The sequence below is a fragment of the Gopherus flavomarginatus genome, chromosome 4 (assembly GCF_025201925.1).
Source record: "Gopherus flavomarginatus isolate rGopFla2 chromosome 4, rGopFla2.mat.asm, whole genome shotgun sequence".
NCBI classification, from domain to species: Eukaryota; Metazoa; Chordata; order Testudines; family Testudinidae; genus Gopherus; species Gopherus flavomarginatus.
In genome coordinates, this window is record NC_066620.1 from 139,962,767 (window position 1) to 139,977,741 (window position 14,975).

Consider the following 14,975-nt stretch of genomic DNA (forward strand, 5'->3'; position numbering starts at 1 on the left):
AAGGTGTGGCGGTGGAGACAGGGAATAGCAGGGGTAGTGGACAGGTGTGGCGGTGGGGACAGGGAATAGCAGGGGTAGGGGACAGGTGTGGCTGTGGGGACAGGGAATAGCAGGGGTAGGGGACAGGTGTGGCTGTGGGGACAGGGAATAGCAGGGGTAGGGGACAGGTGTGGCGGTGGGGACAGGGAATAGCAGGGGTAGGGGACAGGTGTGGCTGTGGGGACAGGGAATAGCAGGGGTAGGGGAGGTGTGGCAGTGGGGACAGGGAATAGCAGGGGTAGGGGACAGGTGTGGCTGTGGGGACAGGGAATAGCAGGGGTAGGGGACAGGTGTGGCTGTGGGGACAGGAATAGCGAGGTAGGGGACAGGTGTGGCGGTGGGGACAGGGAATAGCAGGGGTAGGGGACAGGTGTGGCTGTGGGGACAGGAATAGCAGGGGTAGGGGACAGGTGTGGCTGTGGGGACAGGAATAGCGGGGGTAGGGGACAGGTGTGGCGGTGGGGACAGGGAATAGCGGGGGTAGGGGACAGGTGTGGCGGTGGGGACAGGGAATAGCGGGGGTAGGGGACAGGTGTGGCGGTGGGGACAGGGAATAGCGGGGGTAGGGGACAGGTGTGGCGGTGGGGACAGGGAATAGCGGGGGTAGGGGACAGGTGTGGCGGTGGGGACAGGAATAGCAGGGGTAGGGGACAGGTGTGGCGGTGGGGACAGGGAATAGCAGGGGTAGGGGACAGGTGTGGCGGTGGGGACAGGGAATAGCAGGGGTAGGGGACAGGTGTGGCTGTGGGGACAGGGAATAGCAGGGGTAGGGGACAGGTGTGGCGGTGGGGACAGGGAATAGCAGGGGTAGGGGAGGGTGTGGCAGTGGGGACAGGGAATAGCAGGGGTAGGGGAGGGTGTGGCAGTGGGGACAGGGAATAGCAGGGGTAGGGGACAGGTGTGGCGGTGGGGACAGGGAATAGCAGGGGTAGTGGACAGGTGTGGCGGTGGGGACAGGGAATAGCAGGGGTAGGGGAGGGTGTGGCAGTGGGGACAGGGAATAGCAGGGGTAGGGGACAGGTGTGGCGGTGGGGACAGGGAATAGCAGGGGTAGGGGACAGGTGTGGCGGTGGGGACAGGAATAGCGGGGGTAGGGGACAGGTGTGGCGGTGGGGACAGGGAATAGCGGGGGTAGGGGAGGGTGTGGCGGTGGGGACAGGGAATAGCGGGGGTAGGGGAGGGTGTGGCGGTGGGGACAGGGAATAGCAGGGGTAGGGGACAGGTGTGGCGGTGGGGACAGGGAATAGCAGGGGTAGGGGACAGGTGTGGCGGTGGGGACAGGGAATAGCAGGGGTAGTGGACAGGTGTGGCGGTGGGGACAGGGAATAGCAGGGGTAGGGGAGGGTGTGGCTGTGGGGACAGGGAATAGCAGGGGTAGGGGACAGGTGTGGCTGTGGGGACAGGAATAGCGAGGTAGGGGACAGGTGTGGCGGTGGGGACAGGGAATAGCAGGGGTAGGGGACAGGTGTGGCTGTGGGGACAGGGAATAGCAGGGGTAGGGGACAGGTGTGGCTGTGGGGACAGGAATAGCGAGGTAGGGGACAGGTGTGGCGGTGGGGACAGGGAATAGCAGGGGTAGGGGACAGGTGTGGCTGTGGGGACAGGAATAACAGGGGTAGGGGACAGGTGTGGCTGTGGGGACAGGAATAGCGGGGGTAGGGGACAGGTGTGGCGGTGGGGACAGGGAATAGCGGGGGTAGGGGACAGGTGTGGCGGTGGGGACAGGGAATAGCGGGGGTAGGGGACAGGTGTGGCGGTGGGGACAGGGAATAGCGGGGGTAGGGGACAGGTGTGGTGGTGGGGACAGGAATAGCGGGGGTAGGGGACAGGTGTGGCGGTGGGGACAGGAATAGCGGGGGTAGGGGACAGGTGTGGCGGTGGGGACAGGGAATAGCAGGGGTAGGGGAGGGTGTGGCGGTGGGGACAGGGAATAGCAGGGGTAGGGGAGGGTGTGGCAGTGGGGACAGGGAATAGCAGGGGTAGGGGACAGGTGTGGCGGTGGGGACAGGGAATAGCAGGGGTAGTGGACAGGTGTGGCGGTGGGGACAGGGAATAGCAGGGGTAGGGGAGGGTGTGGCAGTGGGGACAGGGAATAGCAGGGGTAGGGGAGGGTGTGGCAGTGGGGACAGGGAATAGCAGGGGTAGGGGACAGGTGTGGCGGTGGGGACAGGAATAGCGGGGGTAGGGGACAGGTGTGGCGGTGGGGACAGGGAATAGCAGGGGTAGGGGAGGGTGTGGCGGTGGGGACAGGGAATAGCAGGGGTAGGGGAGGGTGTGGCAGTGGGGACAGGGAATAGCAGGGGTAGGGGACAGGTGTGGCGGTGGGGACAGGGAATAGCAGGGGTAGTGGACAGGTGTGGCGGTGGGGACAGGGAATAGCAGGGGTAGGGGAGGGTGTGGCAGTGGGGACAGGGAATAGCAGGGGTAGGGGACAGGTGTGGCTGTGGGGACAGGAATAGCAGGGGTAGGGGAGGGTGTGGCAGTGGGGACAGGGAATAGCAGGGGTAGGGGACAGGTGTGGCTGTGGGGACAGGAATAGCGGGGTAGGGCACAGCAGGGCAGTGCGCTTTGGAGAACGCTGCACGGAGCAGTGAGGTCTCCACCTGCGAGCCAGGATCAGCAAGGAGGGTGCTGCGCGTGGGCAAGGGTCAATACGGTATGAACGTAACAGTGCGGAAGGCCGGGCCGGGGGCGTGGCGTTCCGGCGGATCTACCATCGCTCTCCCTCAGTAGCTCCCTCCCGCTCTTCCTCGCTTTACGGCAGTTCCGCACGTCTAGCGCTGTGCTCTTCGCGGCAGCCGGAAGGCAGGTGAGCGGTTGGGATCTCGTGGGAGGGGGTGGCAGGCAGTGCCTGTGTCCCGCCATGGGTCTCCTGAGCCCGGAGCGGGGACGCGCTGGGGCCGGGTGTCCTGTCCTCCCGGGGGTGGGGGCTTTGTTCTCCTGCCCAGGGGGCGGCGGGGGACGCGGCTTTTCTCGGAGCCCACTCGGCCCGCAGCCCTATGGCCACCTGGCTGGTGGGGCGCGCTCGCTCCGCAGGGCTGAGTATAACCGGCGCCCCTCCCCGTGCCTCAGTTTCCCTAACTGCAGTGGCGCTCGCTCGCTTTCTCCCCCTCCCCCACCGCCCAGGCAGCGGGGACGATCTCGCCCGGCCGGTGCGCACGGTCTGGGGCGCTCTTTAGTGACGCTCCCCGGAGCTTGGGGGCAGCGGCTCGCTCCGTGGAGCCGGGAGCGGAGCCCGGCCGTAGCTGTCCCAGTGTGTCTGTGTGGGGGCCTCTGGGCTCCTCCCGGCCGCTCCGTGCCCAGCCGCCGGCACTGGGCTGTCAGTTTCATGCAGCCTGTGCTGGAGCCTTTGCTCTGTGTGTAGTCACCGGTGTCTCAACTGGCTGCTTTCTGTGCGCTTTTAGTGCCCCTGGCTTCCAGATTGCTTCCCCTGCCGGCATATTTGTGAGGGTAGGATGTATTATAGGGACACTGTCAACGGAAAATCATTTGAGAACAATGTCCTTATTAAAATTAACAGGTATGGATTAGTAGACATTAAGCATTTTAAAAATCCAGTTTAGAGCTCTTACTGTTCGAGTTTCCTTTCTCTTGGCCATGATAAATCAATTGTCAGTTTCACTTTCGAAACTATTGGATGAACACTTTGGCGGTCTTAGTGTTTTCATGTTTGGATTTCAAACACTACTGAGGAATATGCAGTTGGAGCTTAAAACAAAATAAAGATTAAAAAAATTTGGGCCAGTTTTACAAAAGTTTCTAAATAAAATTTGGGTTTTATGCCAAATGTGAATTTGTTTGCAATGGTGCTGAAGTCCTGTTGGTCCCAGGATATGAAAAAGAGAAAGTGAGTTTGGTGTTTATGAAGGGGACAGATTTACTCGGAGCTCTGCTTCAGGTATGGGAAAGGTATTTGGCTCTGACACTGGGTATGTCTACATCTACAATTTTGCAGCGCTGGTTGTTACAGCTGTATTAGTACAGCTGTATAGGGCCAGCGCTGCAGAGTGGCCACACTTACAGCAACCAGCGCTGCAAGTGGTGTTAGATGTGGCCACACTGCAGCGCTGTTGGGCGGCTTCAAGGGGGGTTCGGGGAACGCAAGAGCAAACCGCAGGGAAGGAGACCTGCTTGCACGGGGGTTCGGGGAACGCGAGAGCAAACCAGGGAAGGAGACCTGCTTGCACGGGGGTTCGGGGAACGCGAGAGCAAACCGGGGAAGGAGACCTGCTTGCACGGGGGTTCGGGGAACGCGAGAGCAAACCGGGGAAGGAGACCTCCTTGCATGGGGGTTCGGGGAACGCGAGAGCAAACCGGGGAAGGAGACCTGCTTGCACGGGGGTTTGGGGAACGTGAGAGCAAACCGGGGAAGGAGACCTGCTTCCCCGCGGTTTGCTCTCGCATTCCCCGAACCCCCCTGCAAACCGCAGGGAAGGAGACCTGCTTGCACGGGGGTTTGGGGAGCGCGAGAGCAAATCGGGGAAGGAGACCTGCTTGATTACCAGAGAGGCTTCCTCAGGTATGCTGGGATACCTTCTTATTCCACGGAGGTCAAGAAAAGCGCTGGTAAGTGTCTACACTTGATCACCAGCGCTGGATCCTCTACACCCGAGACAAAACGGGAGTACGGCCAGCGCTGCAAACAGGGAGTTGCAGCGCTGGTGATGCCCTGCAGATGTGTACACCTCCTAAGTTGCAGCGCTGTAACCCCCTCACCAGCGCTGCAACTTTGTGATGTAGACAAGCCCACTGAGCACAAGGTGGAACAGATTTTTAAGCATAAAGAGTTAACATACGTTGCAATAGACTGTTTAAGGCCAAGTGGGCAGTTAACACTTCTGTAGCTGTAGGACAAAGGGCAGTTAGTGGGTTATAGATGATTGTAATGAGACATAAAACCAGTGTCTATTGAGCTGGAGTTAGCAACCTTTCAGAAGTGCTGTGCCGAGTCTTCATTTATTCAGTCTAATTTAAGGTTCTGCGTGCTGGCAGTACATTTTCATGTTTTTAGGTCTTTCTCTATAAGTCTATATTATATAAATAAACTATTGTATTTAAAGTAAATAAGTTTTTTTAAATATTTAAGAAGCTTCATTTAAAATAAAATTAAAATGCCGATCTTATCAGTTTAGTGTGATCCTTTTCCTTGCTGAGTTTTCCAATATGCGCCACAGCAGGGAGTGGCTGAGGCCAGGAGCAGAGCCCCGGGCTGGCTGCTGGTACCCCAGGCCAGCAGTGGGCTGAGTGGGATTGGAAGTCTGGACACCGGCTGGCAGGGGGGCTGGTGGCCAGAACCCCAGACTGGCTGCGGGCTGAGCCTCTCAACCTGCCACTGGCCCCGCTCAGTCCACTGCTGGTCCGGCAGGGATAAAAGTAACTTAAATTTCTTATGGTACTGTCATATTACAATCCCCCTCACGGGGGAGGAGCTCAGGGGCTGGGATGTGTGTGGGGAAGCACTCAGAGCAAGAGGTTGGAGTGCAGGGAGATCGGGGTGGGGATGTGGGTGGTGCAAGAGTCAGGGCTAGGAGCATGAGGGGTGTAGGAGTCAGGGATGAGTGGCGTGAGGGGTTCAGGGCAGGAGGTTGGGGCTGTAGGGGGAAGTCCCAGGGGGATGGTGACTTGAGGCTGGCATGGGACGGTCCCTGTTGCGGCTGGGTTATCTGGATAGTGGATGGGTCCCTGCCTCATGCTGTTCCTGTTTCTGCCAAGGGAGCTGTGGGCCAGCTGTGTGGGGGCACTGCATCTACAGGCAAATGAGGGTGGTGGCAGAAGACTAGCTGGCTCCAGGCACCAGCCTGGCAAGCAGGTGCTTGGAGCGGCCAACAGAGGAGCGGGGGCACGTCCGGTTCTTCAGCGGCGGGTCCCTCACTGGGGGAAGGACCAGCCGCCGAAGACTGAAGCGGTGGCGGTAGAGCAGCCGCAGATTGCGATCATGGCTTGCCTTTTTTTTTTTTTTTTTTTGCTGCTCTGGGCGGCAAAAACACTAGGACTGGCCCTGCAGAAAACCCTCTGGCCTGCCACTCCCTTCCCTCAGGGGCCGAGGGATGGCACATGCCTGCAGTGCTCTGGTGTCCAGCCACAGTGGTGAAAGAGAGGCAGCAGGACAGGCTGGGACGTGGACACCTTCACCGTGCCTCCCTCCGGCCCCTTTCACTTGCCTGACTGCCTGCTGCTTTAGCCGCCAGCGCCAGCCTGCAGGAGAGTTCTGGCAGCCAGCAGTCCCCCAGCTGGGAGTGCGCCACGCGCTGCGCCCCAGCATTGGCCGGCTCTGGATTCCGGCTGGGTTTCGGTTCCATCTGCTGGCCCCTTGCCAGCCGCGGTCTGAGCTGCTGGCCTGCTCAGCCCACTGCCAACCGCGTGCCGTAGGTTGCTGACCCCTGCTATTGAGTCTGTGATGTTTGGTATCCAGCAAAATTTTTTGAAGGTGCTGTGCAAGTTTCTTTTGAACTGAGAGGTCAAACATGGAGTGATCATTCTATTAAAAGTTTTCATCTACAGGTGATGTGGTGTATTTTGCCTTGTATCATTGTTCTGTGTGAATTCATTTAAGAATGTATTGTTTGGTTTCACCCACATAGTTGTTGTTGGGCACTTGCTGCACTGGATAAGGTATACCACATGTTGTGTACAGGACACTTGAAAGATATGTTGGGGGCGGTGTTGATCATTGCACCAGTGGAGATATGTGCAGTTTTGCATCTGTTTTGTCAGGATCTTGGGCTGCTTTGAATTGGTGTATCCTATAGTCTTTCAGGACTCATTGATCCTACATGTGACTATCACAATATGTGGCCAAAGTTAAAACTTCTGGAGTTGGGCCATTTAAGATGAGCTATTAATGTATACATATTTATTACCTTTTGGATATGAGGGTTCCTAAACTTGTTACCATTGCTTAAGAAGGTAAAATAAAACACATAAAGTTTAATATTTAGGGCTTTTAGCAGGTATTCTTAATTGCTTTGTATGGAATAGAAGTGAGTTTGTTGTTCCTAGCAGACAAATTAACTTAAATTATAGTGGAAATATCACTTCTCTTAAAGCACTATTAGATGCTCTTTTCCCACCTATCTTCTTCGTTTAAAGAAGCTGTAGTGACATTCTGGAGGAACCTCATTCAGTTCTCAGTCTGTAACAGGAGTGAGTCTGTAACATGGGACTTTAACTGTAGAGAATATAAGACAACTAAAAATGTTAGGAGACCAAACTAAACAGTTTTCAGGAGGAGATGGAGGGACTTCGGGGGGATAGTAAAGCAGGGTACAGTAGAACCTCGAAGATACAAACACTAGAGTTATGGACTTAATGGTCAACTGGCCACCCTGTGGAACTGGAAGTAATCAAGCAGCTGGGGAGACCGAAAAAGCAAAACAAAACAGCAAATACTGTACTGCATTGGGGCTTTAGTGCTGGGGTTCAGGGCTTCAGCCGTAGGGGGTTGATGCTGCAGCCATGGGGTTGGAGGGAGGGATTGGGGCTTCTGACCCTCAGGAGCAGTGGGGATCAAGGCTTTAGACTGGGGAAGCGCCAGGATGCAGGGCTTCAGTCCCATGTCTCTGTTCCCAGCTTGAGCCCTGGTGCACCCTCCGCTGGCTGAAACCGGGAGTGGAGCCATGGGGAGCCCTGAGTCCTGGCCCACACTGTGGGGCAGAAGCCAGTAACGGAGCCATGGGGCTGAAGCCCTGAGCCTCAGCGCTCCCTGCGAGGCTGAAACTGTCGAATATTGTCAACTGTACATCATGTTCTAGTAATAATATTAAATATCATGGAATTATCTGTCAAGGCAAACAACAAATGATTTGTGTTTTAAAATATCTCTGACTTAAGTGCAGAAAAGAGGAGTGGACTTTTTCCGCAACCAATATTGTAGAGGTAATGGGAAACTACATGCAGGGCAACTCTGAAGATCTCGTCAGCAGTCTCAAAACAATCACCATTTATGTCAGCCTCATAAATTCTAAGGAGTTATTTTTGGAATATAGATGCCAGATTCTATTGTCCGTTGAACCCCTTTCTAATTTGCGTTAAGTGCTGTGATTCCTTAAGGCCCATTGTTACATCATAAATTGCTGCCAGAGAAGTGCTTTTTATGAGCAGGTGAACATTTTAAATAGTACATTTATTGATATTTAATTAAATTCCATGCAGCTAGTAAAACATCTGAATTAGCTAAAGGAATGACAAAGAATAAAGAGCACTTATAAACAGAAATAGAAAAATCCACTTGCACAGAACAAATAGGAGACTTTCCCTGGATGAGTGCCAACAACTGCAGATTTTAAGTTTTCGTTAAAAAAAATCATTTTAGCCTTGTGAAGCTAAACGTATCTGTTTTTCCTACACATTTGTACTCCTGAAATATTGTTAAAATAAGAGCCACTTCTTTTGTTCATCATACGGTATCGTCTGCTGAATACTTGCAGTGTAAACTTGCATAAGGTAATAAATATTATTTCAGAGAAATGTTGACTTTATTGTTGATGCTAATGCATTGTGCAGAGAGAAGTGCTGAGTAGCATTATATTTTGACTTCAGTACATGTGTTCTTATTTAAAGAATACATTGGTTGATTACCATATCAGATTGCTGAGAACAACTTATTTTATTTCATCAATTGGGACTACATTTACCAAGCAATGTGCCCCAAATGTATGGATGTGTAGAAAGTTTCTGAAGTAGTAGTGGCATATTGCTAGAGAAATACTGAACACAATTTAATGTAAAAACAACGAGGAGTCTTTGTGGCACCTTAGAGACTAACAAATTCATGTGTAGCAATACAATATGAAAAAATGTTAGAACTAACACATCATGAAAAATCCTAAGAATATTATAACCACTTCTCGTTTGGCAGATTGCCAGAAATAGTACCAGAAAGAGAATATAGTAACTGGACACTGGAATTAATATCACTGAATAGCAGAGTATTAACTGAAAAATGCACTTATTAATAAGCTTTTTTGGCTAGTAAGCGCCATAGAACTAAAGTTTAAATGACATGTATCAAGATGCGTTTTAGATTTTGGAACGCCTACAGTCTATTTCATGTAACACAACAAAAATACACAGTGTTCAAATGTTAAGAAAATCTTAAATTGCAGTTGTAATATTGAGGGACTACTGTTCTTTTGAGTACCGTTAAATACTTGATTAATTGTACTTCCTAATATAACTTGAGTCGAAAATTGAACTATTTAAAGAAAATTGCTGGCAAACTTCATTATGCCAAATAACAGCATAGAGATTCTCCTGGTAAATTGCTTTTGGTAGCAATATTTGAGCTTTCCGTTAAACACTTTTTAACTATCATGTTTTTATTGAACACGGAAGTGGTCTTTTAAGTCAGGGTAAAGGGGAAAAAAAAAACCCCAAACCCTCCGCTCCAGATATGTATCCTATTACAAAGCAATTTAAGCTAACACCTATTAATGTACCGTGCAAGCTGGTTTGAAATGACCTATTTGCGTAGTCTGATCAGTCCTCTTTGAACTAATATCTGTCAATTTGATTCAGGGCCGGTGTAAGGATATTTTTTGCCCTAGGCGAAATTTCCACCTTGCACCCTCGCTCCCTTTTCCTTTCCCTCCTACCAGAGCATTGCTTATTATAAACTTTCAACAATGAATACGGTAGTGTAAAAATAAATAAATAAATAATATATTTTTTTTGGTCACCACTTTTTGGTGCCCCGAAATCTTGGTGCCTTAGGCGGCTGTGTAGTTCGCCTAGTGGTTACACCGGCCCTGATTTGATTCAGCAATTTGTTGGAGTCTTGCAGACCAAACCTCCTTATAGCAACAGGCTACTGGAGCCACCCAGTCTGGTTGCCTTTCTGTTAGCCCCTGGCATAGTGTTTCATGTTCTGTGGTGCAGTTTGTGAAACCTGCAATTCTGTCTTTTAGAGTAGATATTCCCTCTTGGTTTTCATAGGTATAATGCCTTCTAAGGAAGGATGATCTGGTGGTTGGGGTGTTAGCTGGAGGTGTGGGAGACCCAGGTTCAATTTCCTGCCCTTCCACAGACTTCCTGTGTGACCTTGTGCAAGTGACTTGGGCCTGGTCTAAGCTATGAAGTTTAGCTGGCATACTGTGTTAGCTAAGAGTGTGGAGAAAATTGCACCCTTAGATGATGTAGCTCCACTGGCAGAACCCCTATTATAGGTCCCTAATGTTGTTAAGGGAGGTGGTGTAGCTATGGCAGAGTAACTTCTGCTGGTTTATGTTGTGTCAACACTAGGGGGCTCTGCCAGCATAGTTATGTTGGCTGAAGCTCCATAGAGTAGACTAGTGGTTCTCCTCTTTTCCAGACTACTGTACCCCTTTCAGGAGTCTGATTTGTCTTGAGTACCCCAAGTTTCACCTAAAAAATCAGACCTAAAAATGCAGAAGTGTCACAGCACACTATAAGTGAAAAATTGCTCACTTTCTCATTTTTACCATATACTTATAAAAGAAATTGATTGGAATATGAATATTATACTTGCATTTCAGTGTGATACTTGAGGCTGTTTTTCACTGTGAGCTTTGTCTGAAACCTGAGTACCAGGCAGCTGGGCTGAAACATGTAACTTAGCTTCATGAGACAACCTGTGACATGGGGCCCAGAGCAGTTGCCTTACTTGCCACCCCCTAATGTCGGCCCTGTACTTTTGACTCCCCTAAACCTGTCCTAACCCCCCCACTTTGGAGCTGCAACCCACAGATTGAGAAACCCTGATCTAGATGAGTTGAATACCCCTGGAAGACCTCTGTGTAACCCCAGGGGCATACGTACCCCTAGTTAAGAATCACTGGTGTAGACAAGCCTTTAATCTTCCTGTGCGTCCGTTCTGCAACTGTAACATGGGGATATTACTTCCCTGCCTCACTGGGGTGTTGTGAAGATAAAGACACAAAAGACTTTGTGGTGGTCTCATACTACAGTAATGGGGGTGAATATGTACTGAAGATAGATATTTCCTTGTACTGTGGTGCACTCATAAAAATATTCCCCTGAAAATTATTATATCTTGTATGGAGAGTAGTATTAAATTCTTTTTGGAAATTTTCTAATTTTGAAATAGGTATGTGTCGTTAGGGAATGAGCATACAGCAGTCAATGCAAAATATACTTTGACACATAGAAATAGCCATTGTGCTAGAAAGTTGTACATGCATTCCAAGGAGGCATAGATAACTGTCTAACATGCACTTGAAACATTTTACAAATGAAAATTGTTAATCTGACTCAGTGAGATCCCAAGAGCCATTTCTCCCTTAGTGTCTCAGGCATTCATAGTAAATCTAGACAGTCCTCTTCCTGGAATAGCTTTATTTCCTACATTTAGCAACTGTAATCAAAATATAGTGAAACCTTTTTTATATGAAAAATTATACAGGTATCTTTAAAGTGTTCTCATGAGCATATTGCCAGTGATCCAGGCAAACTGCCCAGGAGGAGTCAGCAGCAGCTGGTAGATTTGTTTCCAGTTAGCACACATTGCAATGTTTAAAAGAAAGCTGCACTTCCTTTCAGTACAAAGAAGAGTAAATCAGTGCTAATTTTAAATTGTCTTAAATATAATACAAAATAACGAAATAGGAAATTGCCATTTTGCCAGTCAGCTGGCATGTTATGTGATGAAGGTGCTGCTCAGCCTGTCAGTGCCATAAAACAAGAAGAGACAAGGGACTCTAACTTTAGTCTTTTTATAATTTTGGAAATCAGCATCTATACATCATGCTTGCAAATACTGTTTAAACCTATTTCAGATTAACAATTGCCTCTAGTGAATAAGTGAATCTGCTCAAAAAGCAAGTGCGGAAGTCTTGATCCTGTTGCGTGTCCATCTGTTAAGCAGCATTGCTAGTGGTTCCTTTGTCACAAACTGTTGGAATGGATTTCTTGGTAGCATGTAACAGTAAAATAACAATGTTGAGAGATGTTAGAATCTCTGAGTCTTAGGACACATGCACTTGTTACAGCCCTTGGGCTCTTTAACACTGGGAGATGTCATGTGTCTGCAGGCAGTTGCATATAAGTAGGGCCCTACCAAATTCAGGGTCCATTCTGGTCAATTTCATGGTCATAGGATTTGAAAATTCCATGTTTCAGATGTTTAAATCTGAAATTTCAGTGTGTTGTATCCATGGTGGTCCTGACTGAAAAAGGGGTTGTTGGGGAGGGAGGGAGAGGTCACAAACTTGTTGTATGGGGGTCATGGGATTGCCACCCACATTTCTGGGCTTTGAAGGCAGCAGCCTCATAGCTTCCTGTGGCTGCAGGAGGTTCCTGGAAATGGAGGTGGGTCTAATCTCCCCTGTGCTGCTGGGAGTGCCCCAGCTAGGGAATCCTAGTTGCTAGTCCTGGCTGGGCCAGCAGGAGACTGGACTTGTCCTTTCCCTTCATGGCTGCTCTCAGGTGGGAGATCAGACCCACCTCTGTGTAACTCCTCATGCTGCAGGAAGCTCGGGGCTGATCTCCTCCCTGAGAACAGCTGTGCAGGAGAAGGACAAGTCCTGTCCCTCCCCAGCCCAGCCCCTGTCTGGGGCACTCCCAGCAGCAAGGGAGCGATTGGACCACAAGCCTCCCCTGGCTGAAGGAACTTCTGGGGCTGCTGCCAAGCACCGGATATTCCTGCAGCAGGGGGAGGTACCTGGAGGTGGGTCTGACCCTCCAACCCCCATGCCCCTTCCAGAGTGGCCTTGCGAGGGAAGGACAAGTCCCTCCCAGCAGCTCAGGGGAGATAAGATTTCAAGAGCTTATTTCACGTTCTGTGACACGTTTTTCACGGCTGTGAAATTGATAGGGCCCTAGATATAAGGTTTCCTGAACAGTGGGTGAGACAGGAGAGACACAAGGTCAGTGAACGGATCTCTTTAACCATCTCAGGCCTTCTGCCAGATAGAGGTAACTTCCTGGAGTAGTCTGGGGAAGGCTATGAAGCTCTAGAATAAGGGCTGTAGGGATAATATACTCCTGGAGATAAGGGCTAAGACAAGTCCCTGTGGGGTGGCAAGACTGTGTTTGGTTTGAGAGCCCAGAAAAGAAAACTGGAGAAATGTACTATTGTGTGGACTGTGATTTCACCTCCCCTACCAAATGAAATGGTATTTCTTAACATCTTGAAAATTGTACGTAGGTTTGTTATAGTGTGCTAATTCTGCATGTATCTATAAATGCTTAACAATTTCAGCTAAAGAGAGCTGAAAATCATGCTATCTTTAACTGGGAAGGTAAATTTACCTAGATTTGCAATCAACTCTCTTGAATACCATGTGACCTTAATGTCTTCTAGAATCATAGAATATCAGGGTTGGAAGGGACTTAGGTCATCTAGTCCAACCCCTGCTGCTCAAAGCAGGACCAATCCCCAGATTTTTGCCCCAGGTTCCTAAATGGCTCCCCCAAGGATTGAGCTCACAACCCTGGGTTTAGCAGGCCAATGCACAAACCACTGAGCTGTCTAGCTTCCAGTGAAATCAATGGGATGAGTTACACTTACGTCAGCATTTGTCTTGATTTTTAGGGTACTGGAATAGTCTCTATCTAGCATTGCAAATACAATTAGTAAGACAGCTAAAATGAGATTTGTCTTTTCTGAGAAAAGAAACTCCATGCAAAGTTACAGAAAAAAGTGTCTGGTATAGAAACTGATCAGCTTAGTTTTCAAACATGCACCTGTGCTATTATACTGCTTTTCATGTTAGATGATTACTTCCCATTTCCATTTTCTCACTTTTAAGCATTACAACTATTTTAGTAAGACACATATGTTCTTGGTGTATTTGCTAATTTAAGATGACTAGTTCAAATACTCAGAAGAATACTAATTTTGTTTATAATTTATTAAATAAATCATCAAGAGGAGGGATATATGTTTTTCATTGTTGACACTTTGTCTTTTCACTGGTCATGGGTCAATGCTCAGAAACGTTTCCTGGTCCTGAAAGCATTTGAAATTTGTTGAGGTATTTCTGGTAATAGCAGTTTATAAAACATCACACCTTTTAAAAATAACACTCCTTTCCTAACATGCTTTGCTGCTTTTCCTATTTCAGTTCTGACATTATTGTAGCAGCTGGCATATCATGAACTGAGATTACTCTCATATGCCATTCGAAACTGGTGTTTGACATGCTTAACAATCTGCAGTTACATCATTGTTGTTTTAGCTCTAGCTGCTCTTGTTATAAGAGCCTTTGAAAAATCATTTTGGAATTGCTGGGGCTGGGTCAGGAGAAAGTAAGAGAGCAATCAGAATGTGCTTTGCTTTGTAGAGAAACAATCTCTGTAAACTACTGAGAAGCAGAGATTTTATACCCAATGGACTGAGAGGGCTGTGGTGAATAGAGCTCCAGATCTGGCCTTTTACTGTAGCCATTACTGTACTTTATTGGGGATATACTTGTGAATCTGGTGATTGGTTTTAAGATGCCAGAATAAGATCTGGCTAACTCAAGACTTTTGTTTCCTCTCTTTCAGAAGGTTTGGAACGGGGCAGTAGACCCCCCAAACCACACAGTTTCCTTTTGGAGACGTTTCAGAGGGGTAGCTGTTTTAGTCTGTATCAGTAAAGGCAGTGAGGAGTCCTTGTGGCACCTGAGCGACTAACAAATGTATTTGGGCATAAATAGCTTATGCTCAAATACATTTGTTAGTCTCTCAGGTGCCACAAGGACTCCTCCGTTGCTTTTGGAGAGGATTACCGATCTGATTGCAAAGACCAACCACAGCATAGAGAAGGGGTTCCCTTGAAGAAACAAATACCTATAGAGGAAGGATGGTCAGTGGATATGGCATTAGCCTAAAACTTTGGAGATCTCTGCTCTATCTCAAACTCTCTGTACTTCAGCAAGGCCAAACTGCAGTGGGATGGGTGTTGAGTGCAGTGAGTAGCGAGAATCCACAGTGCTGGACTGTGAGGAGGAAGGAGCGGATTGCTGCGGGTAGAG

The 14,975-nt window shown here is 49.3% G+C and overlaps 1 protein-coding gene across 1 annotated transcript in view; it reads left to right on the forward strand.

Moving 5' to 3' along the window:
- The first annotated feature begins 2,754 nt into the window (after positions 1 to 2,754).
- The window catches only part of ASCC3 (activating signal cointegrator 1 complex subunit 3), a 579,719-nt gene continuing 567,498 nt past the window's right edge, over positions 2,755 to 14,975 (forward strand). The window contains exon 1 of the mRNA XM_050949220.1: positions 2,755 to 2,848. The gene's annotated coding sequence lies outside the window, so the exon portion shown is untranslated. The remainder of the gene's footprint in view (positions 2,849 to 14,975) is intronic.